Source organism: Balaenoptera ricei, chromosome 13 (assembly GCF_028023285.1).
Source record: "Balaenoptera ricei isolate mBalRic1 chromosome 13, mBalRic1.hap2, whole genome shotgun sequence".
In the NCBI taxonomy this organism is placed as follows: Eukaryota; Metazoa; Chordata; class Mammalia; order Artiodactyla; family Balaenopteridae; genus Balaenoptera; species Balaenoptera ricei.
In genome coordinates, this window is record NC_082651.1 from 60,590,518 (window position 1) to 60,611,169 (window position 20,652).

General features: G+C 38.2%; 1 protein-coding gene and 1 pseudogene across 18 annotated transcripts in view; one reads left to right on the forward strand and one right to left on the reverse strand.

Moving 5' to 3' along the window:
* Positions 1–20,652, forward strand: part of NRXN1 (neurexin 1) — a 1,117,469-nt gene that overhangs the window by 454,325 nt on the left and 642,492 nt on the right. The window lies entirely within an intron of this gene.
* On the reverse strand, positions 3,162–3,589 carry LOC132376897 (large ribosomal subunit protein uL24-like; annotated as a pseudogene).

A 20,652-nucleotide genomic window follows, 5' to 3' on the forward strand; every position in this document is an offset into this window, starting at 1 on the left:
TGTAGGGTGGGGCCCCTAAAGGCTTCTGAACCAGATGGGCAGATGGGTCCCTCCTCCCAGGGAGAACCGGCAAAGTTCACCATCTGTTTTGCCAGATACAAATCTTTCTCTTTGTAAGTTTGACCTGGCCAAGCCATTTCTTCTAGTAGTTGCAATGAAATTGTGAACTACACAGCATTCCAGTTCAGGCACAGTGGAAGAGTGGAGAGAGTTAAGGATCTAGAATTAGACAAATCTGCACACCAATCCTGGGTCCAGCATTATTGATAAATTGTGCAACCTCTTTGTATGTGAGTTTTTTGTATAATGAGAGAGGATAACAAAGGGTTATTTTGACAATTTAAAATGGCGTATATCAACCTAGAAGCACAAAGAGGGGATGCTCCCCAAAACAGAAGCATTTTAAATAGTATAGCATATAGTATGAAAAACAGTAACAATTATTATAAAAGACATGGGAGATCTGAGAAAGGACAAGGATCTGAGAAAAGGTGTTAGAGGCAACTCTGAAAGAGCAATGGTCCCAAGAACTCAGATTGCAAGAGGTTAAGGAAAAAGTGGATAGTGAAGAGATAGAAGAAGTCTTTTTTTTTTTTTTTTTTTTGAGGAAAGTTGGCAATGATCAGAAGGAGAGATAGACTATTTGGACTATTGATGGAAGAAGTCTAATACTGAAGGGAAATTTCTAACTCCTGATCATAACTATGAAATCAAAACAAATGTGAAAATCAGTTCTAATCTAGCTGGGAATACCTATGCTTTTGAAAAGTTAGTTTTCTTATAGGAAACTGCTAATGGAGTTTTAGGGGGACTTTAGGAGAGAGAAATTGAAAATGCTGGAAAGATAATAGCTTCTATAGCATGTTGTTTATTCTTACTTTATAACCTTTATTTATTTTTGCGTTGTTTCAGCTCTTGGGCCTCATTTTATTCATGCCATAGCAGGCTGGAGGGGAACAATTAAGAAATGCAGTTAATAACAGCAATGGACATTAAAATGATGCTGGACTCTAAGCCCTCACTTGAAAAAATAGCTGGGAAGCCTACCCCTCAACTCCTCCCTCCCTGTGGCAGAATTCCAAGTGATGTGCATTCTCTGAGACAGCCTTTCCAATCTTCCTGGGACCACCATGGGTGCTATTCTTTTATCCGCTTCCATTAATCTTACATTTGTCTGCCAGGGAAAACTATTCATACTCATAGTCTCAAATGTTGACCCTGACACCCTTGCTAAGGTGCTTCCCTCACTTGGAACAGGGGTGGGGGTGAGGAGTTGGGGAGGAGTGGGGCGAGGTGCACCTCTTTTCTTACTCTGGCACATAAATCATAGTCAAAGAATTTGGAACATGCCCCACTCCCTACTAAAGAAAAAAAAAAAGAGAGAGCAAGAGAGAGAAAATAGTACAGAGAACAACTGAGTAACCTTCAAAGCATCTCTTATATCTCAAAACAATTAATTAGAGACCATATTCTTTCCCGCTTTCAAAATTCAGAACATATTTTCTGTCAAATCAGATCACAGTCTAAGAAAATGTTCCTTTTTCTTGGTTGAATGTCTTAAACTCAGCACACTAGGGTCTCACCATCAGTTCCAAAGCCCTCTTTATATTTTATTCAAGATGGCCACTACAACCTCATAAAAATATACACCCAATGCTTGATCTCCCCAGCATACCAGAATTTCCAACCTAGATGTGCAAATTGGACCCAAATTGGATGCTTCATTATTGTTTCTGTTGGTTCCTTCTGAGCAGAGGTCTTCTCTTATTCATTAGAGTATCCCTCCTAGTGCTTGGAGAGTGGCTTGGACATAGGCACAAAATACAGGTTGGCTGAATAAATGAGCAAATAAATTAGTATAGAGCATCACAGAGGGGTCAGCCCTAAACAGTATGAGAGTCTTCTCTAATGTTGAGGCAGGATGGAAGGAAGAAGGGAGATGAGGACCCTATGGTGAAAGACGGAGAAAAGGGAAAATGAGAACCCCCCAAGTTTAGCACCCTTTTTTAGGATTCAGGTGGTGCTAGACTGAATGGAATCAAGGACCAAAACATAAACATAAATAATTGCTTCAATGATTAAGTAGCACGCAGCCCATTTATACCATTCCCGTGGGTCTTTAGGAAGAGACATTCCTCAGCCCATTTTCTCCAGGCCCTGCTCTGTCTTAGAAGGCTTTATTTTTTGGCTTAATGATTCTCTTTTAGCATAACACACACTACCATGTCTAATACAGTTGTCAGAAGGCGCTTCTCCATGTTTAATGAACTGGAGCAAATGGTTCCCTCTATGGCCCACCCACACTGATGCTTACAGGTGTTGAAGGTTGCCAGATAGTTCTAATGTGTATTTTGATTTCTTTTAGGACAAGGAAATTTATAGACATATGAATAAAGTTTCAGTTTACATAGATATGACCATATGTCCTGATCTGCCTTGATATCAAATACGAAATACAAAACTAAGGAATTTTAAACATACTTTTATAAGTGCAAGTATACTTTATCAGTTTGGAAATATTTTTAGCTGTGATGCATAACAATTATATTATTGTCTCAGATTGCTAATTTTAAAGGAATGTGTCACTATTTATTAGTTTCCTTTTCACAATTTTCACCTTTTTAAAAATATCTTTACATAGGTTTCATAGGCTGGGATGCCAAGGGTATTGTTGTCATACAACTTCAAGTGTATGATAATATCTATTTTTCTTTAAGGTTTCTAATATGTGCCATCCAACAGCATGTTTTCAACATCATAGATGTATTGGATATAAGAACAACTATCACTTGCCACACAAAACATTTCTGTAATCTCTAAAACATGGCCAAAACATGTAGATGTTACTAAAGAAGTCAAGGGAATTTTGGCTACTTTCCCCTTTGCAAACAACAAATAAAATTACATTGTACAATTAATATACAAAATCTATTATGTTAGAACCACCAGCCGTAGTGATCAGATCTACTCCAAAAATATGATGCTATATTTGGGTCTATTTGATTCATAAAACGTTTTCCTTTCTACCGTCTAAATCTTATTTTATGAGTCATGGTTTTAAAAATTGATAGTATTAAAGACAAAGGTTGAATGTCTTACTATATTTTTAATTTAAAAATATTTTTCATTTTAACAGTTTTTAATGAAAGTTGTATATAAGATCATTTCTGCATCTTCTCAATTGTTTCTCCCTTATATTTGCCCTTTTCCTTTCCTACTTGGCAAGGTTTGGCTTTAGGCTCAAGGATCTTTTTTTGGTCTTTGCCCAGTTTAGTGATAACCACCTTGCTAGGGTGAATGCGTGCACGCTCAGTTGTGCCATCAGCCTTCTCACGCTGCTCTCGCTCAGTGTAGATGACATATTTCTTTCTGGAAACCTGGACTACTTTGCTAATTTGCTACCCTTTGTAGCACCCTCACACAACTTGAACTTCATCCTTTCGGATGGGCATGAATGGAGCATGGTCCTTCTGCCTCAGCTCTTTGGAAAGAGGAGAAGACATAATCTTCCTGCGAACATGGGAAGTTCATTGACATGCCTTTTACGGTTCTTGCCTCAGTCAGAAATCACAAAGGGATTGAATTTCATTTTGGCCGCCAGCACTTCAGTGATCTTCCTGTATTTTTTATACTGCACAGTTGGTATAATAGAGAAGCTATGGGAGAAATGTATATACTTGTAAAGTCCATGTTCTTTAAGTATATATATATATACAAGTTTCCATTGATACCAGGTGACGTAGGCCCCATGGGTTCATGTCCAATCCACTTGTCAGTGCGGAAGAACTGAGGTAGAGCTGGGCTGATTGGGATGAAGAAAATATTCTCTACATATCTTCTGTGCATTCACATAAAATGGATCCCCTTAGTTATCTCACATAGCAAATACTCACCTAATCATGCTTTAGTTTATAAGACTCAGGAGAAGTAACACTTGATCAAAAACCCATGGCTCTGTTCACATAAACAGCACAAACAATCTGATCTTAGGTAATTTCATTTTGAAATGACTGAGGGCAGGGCACTGAGGGCGAGGCAGAGGAAAACAGTGTGCTCTATTTGGCCCAGGCCAGGGACTTTTTAGGACTGGCAACTCTTGATCACTACACTGATTTTGGCCCATTTGGCTGGGATGCCTTCCTAGGTAACGTGCCCCAGGAACCTGCTCTGTTTCCCTATCTTCATGACAAGCTTCCTGATGCTGGTGTTTTGGTGCAGTTTTGTCCTCTGCACTTAGATGACATTTTTTTCCCAGACTTCTTTCTCTAAATTCCTCTGTGATCATGTACACACCACACACACACACGTTTCTCGCTATGAGCATCCTTTCCACTGAACTAGGTTCCTGTTTTAAAAAAAAAAAAGCATCCAAAGGGTCAAGCTTGACACAACAGATTACACGGTCTTTAGGGGTGGACAGTCTGTGCTCTGAAACCTGTGGCCCTCTCTATCCTGGTTAAGGAGGGAAACTGGAGGAGTCCTGGAAGTCTTCTTGCTCTTTCTTTGCTCCCTGCACCAAGAGCAAGCTCTGTTTCCAAAGTCACCTCTCCCGATTCCGTTGACACCACAAGCTCGGAAAACCCTCCTGTGCTGTCATTGTTAGAATGTCTGTTACATCTCACAGAGGCGCTCTGGGCTTACGTACTTGCTACCCAAGTGCATGAAGAAGATGCCCCACTACCCTCTTTCTTCTGGGGTGTGTACACTGTAGGCAGGTGGCAGTTTACATGCTGCCTTTTTAGGCCTGTTTATGTGTTTCTAGTGTCATTTGCCCTTGCCCTTGAAAACTCTGGAAATTGACTGCCAGAGTCTCAAATCTGGCTTTAATACTTAGTGATTGTGTAACTTGAATGAGCTTCTTTATTTCATCTGTAAAATAGAGGTAATAGGAGTAATTGTTGTAGCTAGCAGGCAGGGCTTATGTTAAGGAGATGCTGCATTCAAAAAGTTTAGCACAGTGAGTGGTCCATAATAAGTGGTCACTAAGCTATAGATGTTATTCTTATCCCCTCCCTTATTATGTGTTCTTGGACCTTCAGGGGCAGGGTTGGAAAGGATTTGAGGCCTGCTTAACCAAGGTCAGAATTTGGATCCAGCACAATAACTGTCTGAGATACACACAAAGAGTTTTAGAAACCTCAGACATGTTGTAATTCTGTGGGAATGCAGCTTAATAGCCAAGGGAAGGAAGCCAAGCCTGAATCTTTGCTGAAGGGCACTTGACTCGTGTTTAACAGGCAAACTGGGGCATGCTTCCAGGCTCAGCTTTGGGGCATCTGCTGAGGGATGAGAAAGATGCTGTCTCCCACCTAGCAGACTCGCTCCTCCCCAGCACAGCATGGAGACCTCGCTGACGTCAGCCCCCTTGGGAAGAGCCTCGAATGCAGGAAAGAATCATAATAGCAAGGAAAGGAACTGGAAAAAGATTCAGAGAAACATCAAGGAGCAAGGAAATCATAGGCATCGTGATAATTAAAATTAGATAACCCAGAACTTCCCCAGACCTACATTTCTTATGTCACTGTCATCTTTTGTCCTACTTTCCCCTTTCTGTAGATCATAATCTGACTTTCCTTAAAGATCTGAGTCAAACGTATATATATGGTAGAGCTTTCCTTGACTGTCCTGTTTATAAAAAGAGAGGACTTCAGACTCTTTATACTGAATAGCCCTTCCTCCCTTATGTAGCTATTTTTTCCCCTTTATCCATTCATCAAACATTTATTATGTGGTGACTTTAGACAAGAAATCAAGCTTAGCGCTGGGGATAAAATGTTGAATAACTTCAGTCTCTGTCCTCAAAGTGCTGCCTCTTTACTATCTCCCCACCAGATTGTTGGATGAACCCCTAAAATGCCGTGGACCCTTTCTTTGCTTCTTTTCAGCACATTGATCACTAGCCTTTGTACATATTTTGTCAGTCATTATGTCAAAACTGTTCACCAAAAACAGAGACCTCTATGGAAGAAACCATGTTTGATACAGAACACCCTCGATTCAGGGCAGGAAATCAAAATATTTAGAGTATAGTGGGCTAATGCCAGTTGTCCAGGAGAATGCCATATAATGTCCCATGTTCTCATGGATTAGGGATGTAAAAGTGTTCAGATCATGGGAAAAGCTATGTATACTAACAGAATACTCTGGATTGTTTCATAGATACAACAGCATCACAGAAAGTAGTTCACAGGCAATGTTATAAAGAACCAGCATTTCATGGAGCTATATGAAACAGTGCATGTATTGTACAAGCACATTTTGTAACCATAGCACTGTAAAATTCTATCTTTGTGAATAGTAAATACAATCTTGATAAAATCTCCAATTGAGAATTTATCTAACAGTTCTGATTTAAAACTGCATGTGAATAACTGATTTTAAAAATTAATTAACAATGCTTTGGAAACACTCCACATTTACAAGGGCCTTTAAAGTTTGTAAAGTTTTAAAATTTATTTTATTATGCTCAATACTTGAGCAGCAACGAACCTTACATAGTAATTGGCATGTAACAGGTGCTGCATAAATATATCTATTCACTAGAGTATCCATTCATTCACTATTTGTGAAGAATCTGCTATATTCCAGGTACTGTTGGATGTGACAGGGTATAAAGCAGAATGATTTCTGACTTCCCATGGAGTTTACAGTCTAATGGGTGAGAGAGACATATGCCTAGAGAACCAGCAGTAGTTAGACACCTGTCTATTTTCAGAACAGATAGGATGAATTTCTGATTAAGCTGAGAAAATTAAGGGAAAATAGATAAGTGAATGCAGAAAAACCAGTAAGTAGCTGAGAACAGACTAGAACAGAGATATGGTGTCTGAACCATGGCACATAGTATGGTAAGGGATACGTGAAGGGGAGCAAGGCAGACGGCGAGCACCCCAGGGTCGTACATCTTCTACATGCTCACATTTTTATACAGATTATACTCATTCTACACACTTCCATTAAAATATATGGTTTGGGCTTCCCTGGTGGCACAGTGGTTGAGAATCTGCCTGCCAATGCAGGGGACACGGGTTCGAGCCCTGGTCTGGGAAGATCCCACATGCCGCGGAGCAACTAGGCCCGTGAGCCACAACTGCTGAGCCTGCGCGTCTGGAGCCTGTGCTCCGCAACAAGAGAGGCCACGATAGCGAGAGGCCCGCGCACCGCGATGAAGAGTGGCCCCCGCTTGCCGCAACTGGAGAAAGCCCTCGCACAGAAACGAAGACCCAACACAGCCAAAACTAAATAAACAAATAAATAAATAAAAAATAAATAAAAATAAAAGGAATTCCTTTAAAAAAAAAAAGTAAAATAAATATCCTTTAAAAAAAATATATAGTTTTATGAGGTACAGATTCTTCGAGCCCTTTTTGTCAAAGACCCAATATCACAATTATTATTTGAGTTTAGCAATGCTATTTTTAATTATTCAGCATTGATCAATAAGGCTCTATTCTATTTTTTCACAATACTGCATAGTGGGACATGAGGAACATGTGAAAGAGCGGCTTCCTCACTTATAAGGTTTGCCTTTTGGTTTTCAAAAAATGCCTATTGAATAACTCTGCTAGAGCATGGTCTAGCATCAGCAGAACTGGATTTATGGCCTGGATGTGTAATGTGGGGAAACAGTTTACTCTGATATGCCCCAGCTTCCAGCAGGTTTGTTTGTAGGGATTTTGCTTACGGGTAAAATGCCTCATCTTTATTGAGTGCCAAGAACATAGTAGGCACTCAAAAAAAAAAAAAAGAGAAAAAGAAAAGATAACTCTTACCAGAATAATCATTATAATACTTTATTTCATTTACATTTATTTAATACTAATACTATCTTACCATGGTTGACACTGTTAACTTTGAAAAGAACATTCACATATTATCACAACTGATTCTCACAAGACTTTCCCAAACCTCAGTTTTATCTACCACATTCATAATTGTACCATATTTATGTATTACCTATATTATCACTTACTTAATATTTTCCATTTAAACTTAATTTACTTTTGAAATTAATCTCACCTTAAAGTAATATTATCCATAAAATTACAACTTTAATATGCTAGTTATACTTTTTCCTTCCAAGTACACATCCAAATAAATATAACCTGGAAATTAAATACAGTTTTTGAACCACCTAAGAGCACCCACCGCATCACCAGGGGTATGAGTCCCAATTTTCAAAATTACAGGGCAACTTTGTGAAATAGGTACAACAAGGATTTTTATGTTCATTTCTCTAGTGAGACACTTGAGGCTCAGAGAAGTTAAGAAGGTTTTTATAGTAAAACACAGTCTATACAGCCAGATATGGAGAGATGGTGTCTCACCTGAGGTCAGGGATCTAGATGAAGACAAATCTGGCATTGGAACCCAGCTTGCACACCTCCCTGTTGTAAATTCTTTCTAGCTACTCTCTCTTTTTGGAAGTTCTTTCTCCTAACACAGAAAAGAAGCAATATGTTGGTATCACATGCAAGTATAATAATGATATTCATGAATATTTGATTTATCTAGCATAAGCCAAGAACCCAACGTGTATTTTCATAAAGCTAGTTACAATAACAGGTGATTTATATTAAAATAAATATATATTAAAATAAAATAATAATACATTATTAAAAACATTTTATTACATATCTACCTATACCTCTAAATTCCCAAATTGTTTTCAATAACTGTTGGGACATTCGCTTCTGTGTGTCCCAAACCCTTCTGATTAGGGAAAGGGTAACAAAACAGATATACACACTCTCACTTTCACTGGAATGGAAAAGAATTTGAGGTTAAAGCAAAATGACTTTTAGTAGAGGTATGCTATGGGGCTGCCAAGTAAGATTTCTTAGATATTTCCTTTGTGAGGAGAACTCTTTTGGTTAAGCCATTATTGACTCGTATAGAATAAGGCTTTGACCAATATAGTCATTCATTCAATCCAAAAATTTTGAATATGTTCATACTATGTACCAGACACTACTCTAGGTTGGAATACAGTAGTGAACAAAGGGGCTTTTTTTTTTTAACCTTTATGGAGTTTATACTGACTGTACTGTAAGAACCTAGACACTAAACAAATTTTAAAAATATATAATTCATCTGTGGATAGTATGTGTTTTTGAGAAAAATCAATGTCCCTGGGCCAGGAGAAGAAGAGGGTAGCAATTTCATATAAGATGGTCACAGAGTTCTACACTGACAAGGTGACATGGGAACAAAAACCCGAAGAAGGTGAGGGAGTGATCCTGTGGCCACATTGAGGGAGATCATTCTGGGCAGACAGAAGAGCAAGTGCAAACACTCAGAGGGATGAGCAGATCTGGGGGGTTCCAGAAGTAGCCAAAAGGCCAGTGGGGCTGGAGCGAAGTAAGTAAGAGGAGGTGGTTCCCAGGGGGAGGGGTCAGGGTCAGTTTGAGAAGGACTTTGGCTTCTTGTCCGGTAACGTATATGTCACCAGCCTGTTTTCTCCAGCAGAAAGGAAATCTGTGTGGCTCTACTCTCAGAGGTGTTTAGGAATTGTCACTGCCTACCAGAGTGCCTGAATGGATGCTACCAGGTATAACTGAACGACTTCTCTTAGGAGACTGGTGCTTCCTCAGGTTACTGCTTTATGCTTCACTAAAACACAAGACTCATAATCATCCCTAAATTTGGCAGCATGAATGAATCATCTGAATGAGTTCAGTGATTCTCTTTACTGATGCCCCATCAACAACCGACTAACACACTGATTGAGAAGGAAATCATTCACTGAGTCAGTAGAAATGTCTGTGTGCTTGATACTTTTAATAATTTTGATTTCACTGAAAAAAGAAAACTAGCCCCCTTTTATAAAGAGCACTGACTCTACTGGGTACTGAGTAAAGTACTTTGCATCTTTCTATACAATTTTAATTTTCGCTATAATCCTACAGGGCAGGTTTTGTTGTTGTTGTTGTTAATTGTGGTTAAAAAAAAAAACAACATAAAATTTACCATCTTAACCATAACATAAGTGTACAGTTCAAGAGTGTTAAGCATATTCTTATTGTTGTGAAGCAGATCTCTAGAACTTTTTCGTCTTGCAAAACTGTAACTCTATATCCATTAAACAACTCTGCATTTCCCCCTCCCCAGTGCCTGTTAACCACCATTCTACTTTCTGTTTCTATGTATTTGACTACTTTAGATACCTCATATAAGTGGAATCATATAGTTTTTTGGGTTTTTTTTGACTGGCTTATTTCACTTAGGGGCAGGTTTTTAAAAAAATGTTTGTTTTATTTAAATCCCAGTTTAACACATGAAGAGACCAATGTTTAGAAAGTTTAATTAACTTGCTTAAAGCCATTCAGTTACTAAGTGGCACTGAGGACTTGAATCCAAGTCTAATGATAAAACCCATGCACTTATTACTTACTACTCCACTATTCCTCAAACCAGAATGCTCAGAATCTATGGGAAGAAAGTGAGATATGTAGATTTATTCTTGGGGACCTTTGAATTTTCTATTTCCTTTAAAAGTTTGCAACACTATATCAGTGTGAGGAATGCAGTGCCAAACTGAAGTGACAGAGCCTGTGGCTTGATGCCAGACTCAAGAACATCCTAAATTCCTCACTTATTACTTGTGTTTGACACACTGACCTTTCCGTTTGTATGTGGGGCTGAGATTAAGAACTCTCTTTCACATTCATGTAGATATACTGAGATTGACCCAACACATCAAGCTATGGTGACAGTATTGACGCTGACCATCTACTTACCAAGCCCAGACCACCCATTCATTTAGGTTTTCATCCTTGGGTCAGAGAAAACCCTTCAGTTAACAGAGAGAAATTTGATCTTCCTTGTTCCACCACCAGCACATTTCCAAGTCTTTTGATGTCAAAATAAGAATAGTTCATCATATTCACCTTCTCTGCCAAGAGCTGTCCATGTGTTCCTTACTTTTTTCAGAAAAGAGCTAAGATAATTTAAATATTGTTAAACATAAAAGATAAATGTTGGGTGGTTGGTAGGAAATAAATAGAACATTCACGGTGACCACATTTTCCAAACCAAGGAAACCAGGACAGACGGGCTGACGGGTACAAGTGTATTTATGGGGTACGTGGAAGAGACTATTTGATCAAGACTGACCTAGAAATATAGGAACATATGGTCACCCAAAAAACTTGGTATTCTCCATTTTTAGCATATTGAGTTTAAAGGATAATTGTTGGCTTGCCTTGAACAAAATTAAAAGAACTTCCTTAGGGCAACAGATCTTTGAAGCCATTAACTATGGGGATTGATGGGAATGTTATCTCTAAATCAGACATTTTCAAGGACATATTAAGGTAGTGCACTGGGTAGACTTTTTCTTTCCATATACTTAGGAAGGGAAAAGGAGAATTAGAATATTGTCAATTCCATGGTTTCATTCAACAAACATTTACTGTGCTCCAGTCAAATGTTCAGCTCATCACTAGTTACTTGGGGTCAAGGTGAGGAGTAGGAATCATAGACCTAAAGCACACAAAATACAGTGGGACAGATACTTATAGTAATTTTAATATAATATTTTGAGTATCATTATCTTACTTTTTTACATGTGCCAGGATAGTGACTAAGCCGTGACAACTGGAAGATCATGAGGGCTGGGTTATCTGTTCTGGATCTTAAACTTCAAATAAAATTTTACCTTGTGGAGAAGGAATTTCTAGATTTTGTGAACCTTAAGCCTAATGTCCTCGGTACAATACTTGGTGGATAGGAAGTGCTCAATAAAGTTTGGCTGCTTAGCCTTCGGACATTTGGTGAGTAACACTGTATGCCAGGCATTGTGCTAGGGGCACTAAGATACAAGAGTTAACATGACCTAGTCTTTAACCTCAGTAAACATGGGTTCATTGTGGAAACAGGCAGGTAAAGAGATAATTGTAGTATTCCATTGTAAGTCCTCTGATGGGGTGAACCCTTAGTGCTATGGCAGATCCAGAGTGGGGTGTCAGGGAAGGCTTCTCGGCCTTACACCAGTGAGTTTTGAAAGGTGAGTAGATTAACCAGGTTAATAGGTTGGGGAAGGGAGAGGTGACAAACATTGAATAAATAAGTGGGTCAGAGAGAAAGGAGAGAAGAAAAAAATGGAGGAAGGGAAATAATATATACAAAGTGATGGCTTCCTTGGGGAGAAAAAGGTTTATTGTGATTGGACTCTAGGGTTTTTGAAAGTGAGTAACAGGCAATGAAGTTATTAAGATACATGGGATCAGTTATGCTGGCCATTGTGAGGACTGGCAACTTAAACCCATATGATTCAAGCCAGGAAACTGGAAGCTACTGGAGGTGTTTCTGGGTAAGTACTTACATGAATATTTTAGACATAAATGCAACGCTAAAGGTATAAGATGTTTTGATTTTTTTTCTTGACAGATCCCAAAGTGTGGTTAACAAAGAACTGAGGAGCTAGTTAGACTACATTTGTGTGTTAGCTTTACTAGTGGTTTTCCCTCTCTCTTCTCTGTTTCCTTTTTGCCATCTTTGTTTTATCCTATTTTGTCTTTTCTTCCATCTGCTAAGTAATTATTTTTATGCCCTATTTTTAGGGTCAGAATTTTGTTAGCCACATATAAAATCAATATTTAAAGCCAAATCTGCATTTTATGTTGAGGAATACTTTAGCCCACTAGGTAAGAAAACATTTTGAAGATCAGACAGAATTCCTGGATGTTAACAATATTTAATTATCGTGAACAGGTGGTTTGTATGTTCTCAAACAGTATCTTATTAATTTATGACTTTTTGAAATCAGAAAAACCATAACCTTTCTGTGATGGTATACCAGAGTAAAATTTTACTACGTACACAACATTTTTTTGTTAAGATGTCATTGCCCAACGTGGCCTAGCCCAAGTTCTAAAGTGTACCTAGTTTATAGTACCTAGTTCATAACCTTGGGTCTGCCTCTAGATAACTGTATGTTCTTGGATAAATAAGTACCCTGTCTGGGCTCTTAAATATAACCTAGTTTGGCTCCACCACTCCTCGCCAGATATCTTATTGCCTAGGACAAACAGCTGCCTGCTCTGTGCTTGGCGTTCTCAAGAGACCTCCAGAGACTCCTGCTGGTTCCTTTTCCTCATAACCGTGACGTCCTCTCTTGTGATCCCTCCAAAATCTCCTACTTCACTTTAAACCTATTTTTCCTTTTTGATTCCCTTTGCACCTAAAAAGATTGTCACAGAAAACTCTTGTTTAAGAGTTCGGCACATACTTATCTGTTGAAGACATATTTAAATTAAACCTCTTAGTTTTCTTTCACTGGGCTACAAATCTATCTTTTCTATCATCTACATTTCTTACGGGAAGGTGAAATTTGGCCAATTTGTATTTTTTTGGCTTTAAATTATTTGAAGAGAGATGAGTAAGCTCTTTATAAAAGTGGGAGTGGTAATATGAGTATTAATTATTATTTGGATTAGTCATTATCAGGCATTTGGCGTGTATAGATAAAAGATGCTGCCACATTAAACTGAAAAGTGTAGGCCAAGTAAGAATATTTTTCAGTTTTTTTATCTTTCTTTCTTTTTTTTTCTTTTAGCTCCTTATTTATTTAGCTCCTTATTTATTCTGGCCTGGTCTAGTGACTTGATTTAACCAATAGACTGCCTTTCCATTCTGAGGCATTCTACTGGGCCTTTCCAAGTCTAAGCCTTAAGGAGGTCTGGCAGCTTCAATTTTTGCTTTTGGGAGCCCTGACCCACTACATAAGAAGTTTGGTCTGGAAGAGACCATGTGGTGAGGTCACATAAGGAGAGACCCTGAGTCTACATGGAGAGAAGCCATGTGTCCCAGCTGTCCCCAAAGGTGCCACTCAGCCCAGCAGTTGCTTCAGCTCAGAACTTTGAATCTGGAGTGAGCAATGCAGAGGGGCAGGAGGTTTAGGACTTGTTCTGAAAGACCAGCATCTTGTTTCCAGTGGCAGCCTCTGAGACAAGGGCAAGAGTGGGGACGCAGTATCCAGTACAGACAGAATCTTCTTTTAATGCAATTTCTGGTCCCCTAACATCCCTCATTTTCCACTTAAAAAAAAAAAAAAAAAGAAAGATTAAAAAAAATTTTTTTCACCCATTTCTTCCATACCCACTTCCTGCCTCTGGCAACCACCAATCTGTTCTCTGTATCTATGAGCTTGGTTTTGTTTCTTGATTCTTTGTTTGTTTGTTTGATTAGATGCTGCATATAAGAAGGATCATATGGTGTTTGTCTTTCTCTGTCTGACTTATTTCACTTAGCATAATACCCTCCAAGTTCATCCATGTTCTTGCAAATGGCAAAATTTCATTTTTTATGGTTGAATAATATTCCCGTGTGTCTGTGTGTGTGGCACAATTTCTTTATCCATTCACCCTTTGTTGGACACTTAAGTTACTTAAGTTGTTTCCATATCTTGGCTATTGTAAATAATGCTGCAAGGAACATGGGGTGCATACATCTTTTTGAGTTAGTGATTGCATTTTCTTCAGGTAAATACCCAGAAGTGGAATTGCTGGATCATATGGCAGTTTCTTTTCTCCCTTCCTTCCTTTCTTTCTTTCTTTCTTTCTTTCTTTCTTTCTTTCTTTCTTTCTTTCTTTCTCTGCTTCCTTCTTTCTCTCTCTCTCTTCCTTCCTTCCTTCCTTTCTTCCTTCCTTCCTCCACCCTTCCTTCCTTCCTTTCTTTCTTTCTTTCTCTCTTCCTTCCTTCCTCCCCTTTCCTTCCTTCCTTCCTTTCTTTCTTTCCTTCTTTCTCTCTCTTTCTCTCTCTTCCTTCCTTCCTCCCTCCTCCCTTCCTTTCTTTCTCCCTTCCTTCCTTCCTTCCTTCATTTTTTAAGAAACCTCCATACTGTTCTCCATAGTGGCTGTACCAATTTACATTCCCACCAACAGTGTGCAAGAGTTCCCTTTTCTCCACCTCCTCACCAACACTTGTTATTTCTTGCCTTTTTGATAATAGCCATTCTAACAGGTGCATTTGGCCTTAACAGTGCTCTAGACAGTGTAGGAACTGGGAATATAGCCCAAGACACAAGCCCTTCTGCTCAGGGACATAATCATGAGAGGGAGATGAGCCACAGAGGACAGCACTGTACCACTGAGCCAGGCTCCCACCCCAATGAGAGAGAAACCCCAGTTTCAGATATCCAGAATGTGCTGCCTCCTGCTCTAGGTAGCCTCTTGCCCAGTGTATGTCTTCATCCTTCCTTCCAGCCTTCCTTCACTTGTCATATTTTTTGGTCCTCTCAGCTTTCTCTTCCAGCATCTATTGCAGAAATTGGTGAGTTAGAATTTTCTTGTAAACCGTTCCTCTCAATTTTATCTCTAGAGGAAATAATATTGTTACCTATGTCAATCAAGTAACCACTAAAAATAATTATATTTTTAGACTATAATTAACTAATTAACACCAATGTGCTGAATTAATGTATGATTATCTTTAAATGCTCTTTTTTTCTAAACATATCAAAATCAGGATTCCTCTAACTATCTTTGTATATGGGTGTGGGTATGGGGCATTTAGCGGAAGATTGGATGTTATCAATAAACAACAGAACTAAAATTAAAAATTAGATCCAGAACCATGCTTTGGGGAATTTTCATCTCTGAATTATTAATTTTCAGGTCTGTTTTGTAACTCCTTTTTCTTTCTTTCAAGATGTGGACATGAGTTTTCTTCTGGGAATATGAAGTTTAGGCATGATTTAATTCTCTAAGTGTTTACTGAATATTTATTATATGCAATTAGGTATTCTAAAATCTGCAGGGGATATAGAGAAGAATAAGATCTGTTTTCAAACCCCTTGGGAAAAGAGCATTGCAAGAGGGAATATAAAGCAAATGACTTGGAGCAGAAAACATCTTTTTACATCAAAACATTGTCTTAAAAACCCACCAGCAGAAAATATAACCATCTCATGCTAACTCTAGTTATCTAAAGTTTCTACACTGCCATCTTTCCTATGTAAATCTCAGGCAAGGATGTGCCTGACATTTGCACTGGGTCTCCAGTGGTGGGATTATTTATACTAACCCAGTCATATTTTCCTACTAGTTTCTCCTTCATACTGCGTGCACATCTGTGGAAAAGTTGGGTGACAGTAGCGCAACCTGGTTGAATCTTGTTATATTCATCATACGTGGAGCTCCCAGCTCACTTCCCCCACCCTCACTCTCCAGATTAGATCACAACTCTTTGTGACTTTGTGGTCTCTTTAGGAATCCAATACAGGCTTTCCTTATTTAGCAGTGCTACCCTAGCAGCATAAAATATAAAATGAAATCAGTCCCCTCCCAGACTTCCTAGTCTCTCAAGACATTAGCTGAGAATCAGTTTTCCTCCCAGCCCTGTAAATTGCATGGCAGCTGGCCTGCATTAGAAGCTGATACAAAACTAGGCATCTCATTTCACTCTACCCACAATTTGGTGAGTAGGGTTTATGTTACTAAGATTAGGATCATTTGACTTAAGTAAAATATTAATTTCTTGAATGATCTCTGTAAAGGAACATGTCAAAATGGGAAATTCAGCTTAAGGGAAAAGAAATCTGAAAATGTCACAAGTGCTCGAGGTAAAGAAGTGATAGTTTCATGTTATCTAATCCAGGGCTAAGCCCAGATGCCCTCAGTGGTGAGAGCGAGTCTGGGAGAGTGAGTGGTGGGAGGGTGGATTTAGCCTTCTTAAAATTGTCATCGCCACCTCTCTAGTGACCTCAAAACAAAATAATTATAGTGTAATTCCTTGCTCTGAACAATTTACATCTTCTCATATGTATCTAGAGTTTAAATAAAAATGTGTTGCACATTTTGCTATTTTTGTATACTGTAACATACAATACAGTACTGTGGTGGATACACGAACCTACACATTTGATAAAATTGAGTGGAACTAAGTACACACATACCCACAGATACACACATACCAATGAGTACAAAAGAGTCGGAAATCCCTGTATTAAATAGGTGGGTTGGATCAATGTCAATATCCTGGTCGTGATATAGTACTAAACTTTTTCAAGATGCTACTATTAGTGGTAGTGAGCAATAGGAAAGTGGACAATAGGTATGTAGCATCTCTCTGTACTTTCTTACAACTACATGTGAAGCTGCCGCTATCTCAAAGCAAAATTTTTTTTTTAAAGTTATGAGCTTGTTATGCAAATGCAGCTTCAAAACAAGTCTCCTAAGCAACCCCTTTCAAACATTGTGGACCCTAACCCTTCCTATATGACATTCTGGAACTGATATCCTGAGGCCTGGACACTATTCTCCTGCTGTAAACAAATATTTAAAAAGTGATTTATGAGAAATAGAGGGCTCTAAGAAGGAAAAACCCAAGAAAAATCTGGAACATTGAATTCAATGTTGGAATAGGAGATGTTCAGGGCCATTGTGTTCTTTTTAATATTCTTCATGAACTTGTCATCCTGAGGCTTCATGATGAGGCTTCATGAACTTGTCATGGGATGGGTAGCACCAAATTTTAGCCTTTAATGATTTTAAAAAGTTAAGAAAAAATAATTTCTCTTTTGCTCAATTTAGATTACAATTTTCCTAGCTTTTAATCAACATTTAAATATGATTTAGGAAACTCAGGCCAGACTTCTTAATCCCTACAAATGCCCAAATAAAAAAGTAACTAGATCACATTATTGCATACTATAGATAAGCTTATTGGTTAGTAACTGTTTTAACAATCTCTCCCATCTCCTAAAAACTTGGGTTTCCCAATAAAGTATAACTATTCTGAATTTCTGTGCCTTCAATTTAGTTTTTTCCTTCAGAAAGACATACTATTGGGCATCTATAAAAAATTGTATCAGCCAGATACTATTACCATTCCATATATACTATGGCAGTTTTCCTTATATTTGTTCGAAATCTTTAGTTATAACAGTAGATATAATACCCTGCGTAGTCTCATTAATTGGTATTTTATATACTATTCAGCCTAGACATGGGTAGCCGTAAAACTAATTATTAATGTTCTTCAGCTAAACGTTTAGTTAAAGTAAAACTGGAACTCCTTGCATTGTGTGATATTAGGAACCAAAATATGGAATGCTATTGGGCACTAATGTTAAAGCAAAATCAATCTTAAAAGTCCACTTAGATACTTTTAACAATTAACTATTTTTACATAAATCTTCAGCTAGTATATATGCAGCTCATAATTATCTATTGTAGTGGTGAGGCTTATTTTATATTCACAGATATTAACAACATTTTATATGGGATCTCAAATCTTTCACTTATCCTAGTAACAGAGAAAAATGAATAAGTTTGAATTTCATATCTTATTTCTCCACACCATTCTCAGAGTTCTTCATCAGCTGGCATTATTTATTCATTGATTTCTCTATGTAAAGTATCACACTGAGAATGGTTTGGAAGTGAAAAAATGCTGAGATTAGGAAATGTAATAATGGTTCAGAATATTCACAACCAATAGGTAGTAGTTTATCACTTGCTATGATGGTAATATAGAAACAAATTCTGGGTGAGAATATGGCTGCTGACCACAAGGAGCTTATTATTAAAATGGCAGAAAGGATTAGCAAGAGTGTAATAAATTCTATGATAGAGGTATGGTATTTACAAGTTACAGCTCCAAAGAATGGCTACTTAATCACAGAGGAGATAGGCAACTGGGTAAGGAGAGAGAAGGCCAGAGGGAGGAGAATGAGAAAATAAAAAGACCATTGGGAAAGCCTTGTTTTGGGAGGAGGAGGAATTGGCAGTGCTGTCAAAAGAGAGCTACTGTCATTCAGTTCCTGACCAAGCTGGATGCAAACAGATTCAGTGTTTGCAATGCAAGACCTGCATCTATTTACATAGAATATATAAAGGAAATGTGGAGGCATGTTGAAGGTTTGTGTATGTGTCTGTGAGCGTGTGCGTGCACGTGTGTGTGTGTGTGTGTCTGATAATTAGTGAAAGTGAGGCTATTGAATTTAAAGTTACAAGTAAGAATTCTTTTCTTCAGGTAGCTTAAAACCAAAGCTATTCTGGAGACCTAAGATGCACAATATAAGGAGAGAAAAAAAGAAGATTAAAAACTTGATTCAACAGGAAGGCAATCAGGAATGCACTGGTCTTAGTTTGAAATGCAGATATAAAAAGTGCTACTAAGTGTTTTTGGCTGTGTTTTTGCTTTCTGTTTTTTTTTTTTTTTTTGCATTAGACGCCAGAATATATGACACTGTCAAAAATAGCCAATAAGGTCTGTGACTAAGAAAGAAATATACTAGGAATATTGTCACTAAAGTAACTAAAAACTACAATATACAAAATGTGATTATAAAGTAATAACACTAATTCTATAATCCATATATAAATTTTCAGTCACCCTCACAGCTTAAACTCTATGTAGGTGGATATCTCTTTAGAAAGTAGTCTTCTGAAAATATGTATATGAAGAATGCACTGGTAAGTCCTATTAATAATTAACTTGCTTTCTCTCCCTCTTATTCTCTCCTTTTCTTCCTCCCTCCCCCACCCCTCTCTGTTTCTCTCATTCTCTCCCTCTCTGTTTTTCACATGTTTTATAAAGATTATTTTCCTATGCTGGCTTTAAGCAAGGTCTATAGGTTAGAACCATTTCTTTAAAAAGACCTGCCGTTATTTACCATTTTTAGATGCAATTTAACTTCTGGTTATGACAGAGGGCAGTTATATTTGAAGGAAGTAATGCTTTGCCTCTAAAGAAAAATTTGCTGATGAAATAGTTCTGCTGTTAAAGGGAAGCATGGCTATTAATGCATTGAATAAATATTTATTGAATACTTTTTACAGAACAACCACTGTGCACAGGGAAAAAATGGTAAAAAGCAAAATAGCTGTGGGCTCTGCCCTCATAGAATATGCCTCTAGCGACATATTCTGGGTAATCCAAAAAAAAAAAAAATGATAAAGTCTAATATCTATTTTTAGGATTTGTAAATTGCTAGTTTTCTAAACGTTATTCCACTCTTTGGTCAATAAAATTAGACAGTGAAAAGAGAGATCAGAATTCTCTGGTCCACAAATGTAAAATAGATAGCTAGCGGGAAGCAGCCGCATAGCACAGGAAGATCAGCTCAGTGCTTTGTGACCACCTAGAGGGGTGGGATAGGGAGGGTGGGAGGGAGGGAGACGCAAGAGGGAGGGGATATGGGGATATATGTATGCATATAGCTGATTCACTTTGTTATACAGCAGAAACTAACACACCATTGTAAAGCAATTATACTCCAATAAAAATGTTAAAAAAAAAAAAAGAATTCTCGGGTCCACACAACTATAGCCGTGCAGAACCTATCATTAAAGAGCATATGCAGTATTGGGACCCAGGAAATAGGCGCCTGCCCAGAGCTTTTTGCCTCTAGGAAGCATCCCCTCCCGGCTCCCATGTGTCCTGCCCAGGGCCCACCGCTAGACCCGCTAGTGCCCTCTGGAGAAGATGCAGCCCAGCACCAGGGTTCGTGCTGGGGACTGGATTTCAGGCTGATTGTACAGCTGTGCACACAGACCTCTTTACTCACTCCACGTCACACTTCAGGGAAGCTCAGTTACTGAGTATTCCTATTAAACACAATATGTACCCAGAATGCTTTTAACGATAGGGAAAAACACTGAATCTCAAAGATCGACCGTAACAGAATTCTCAAATGTATCTTCC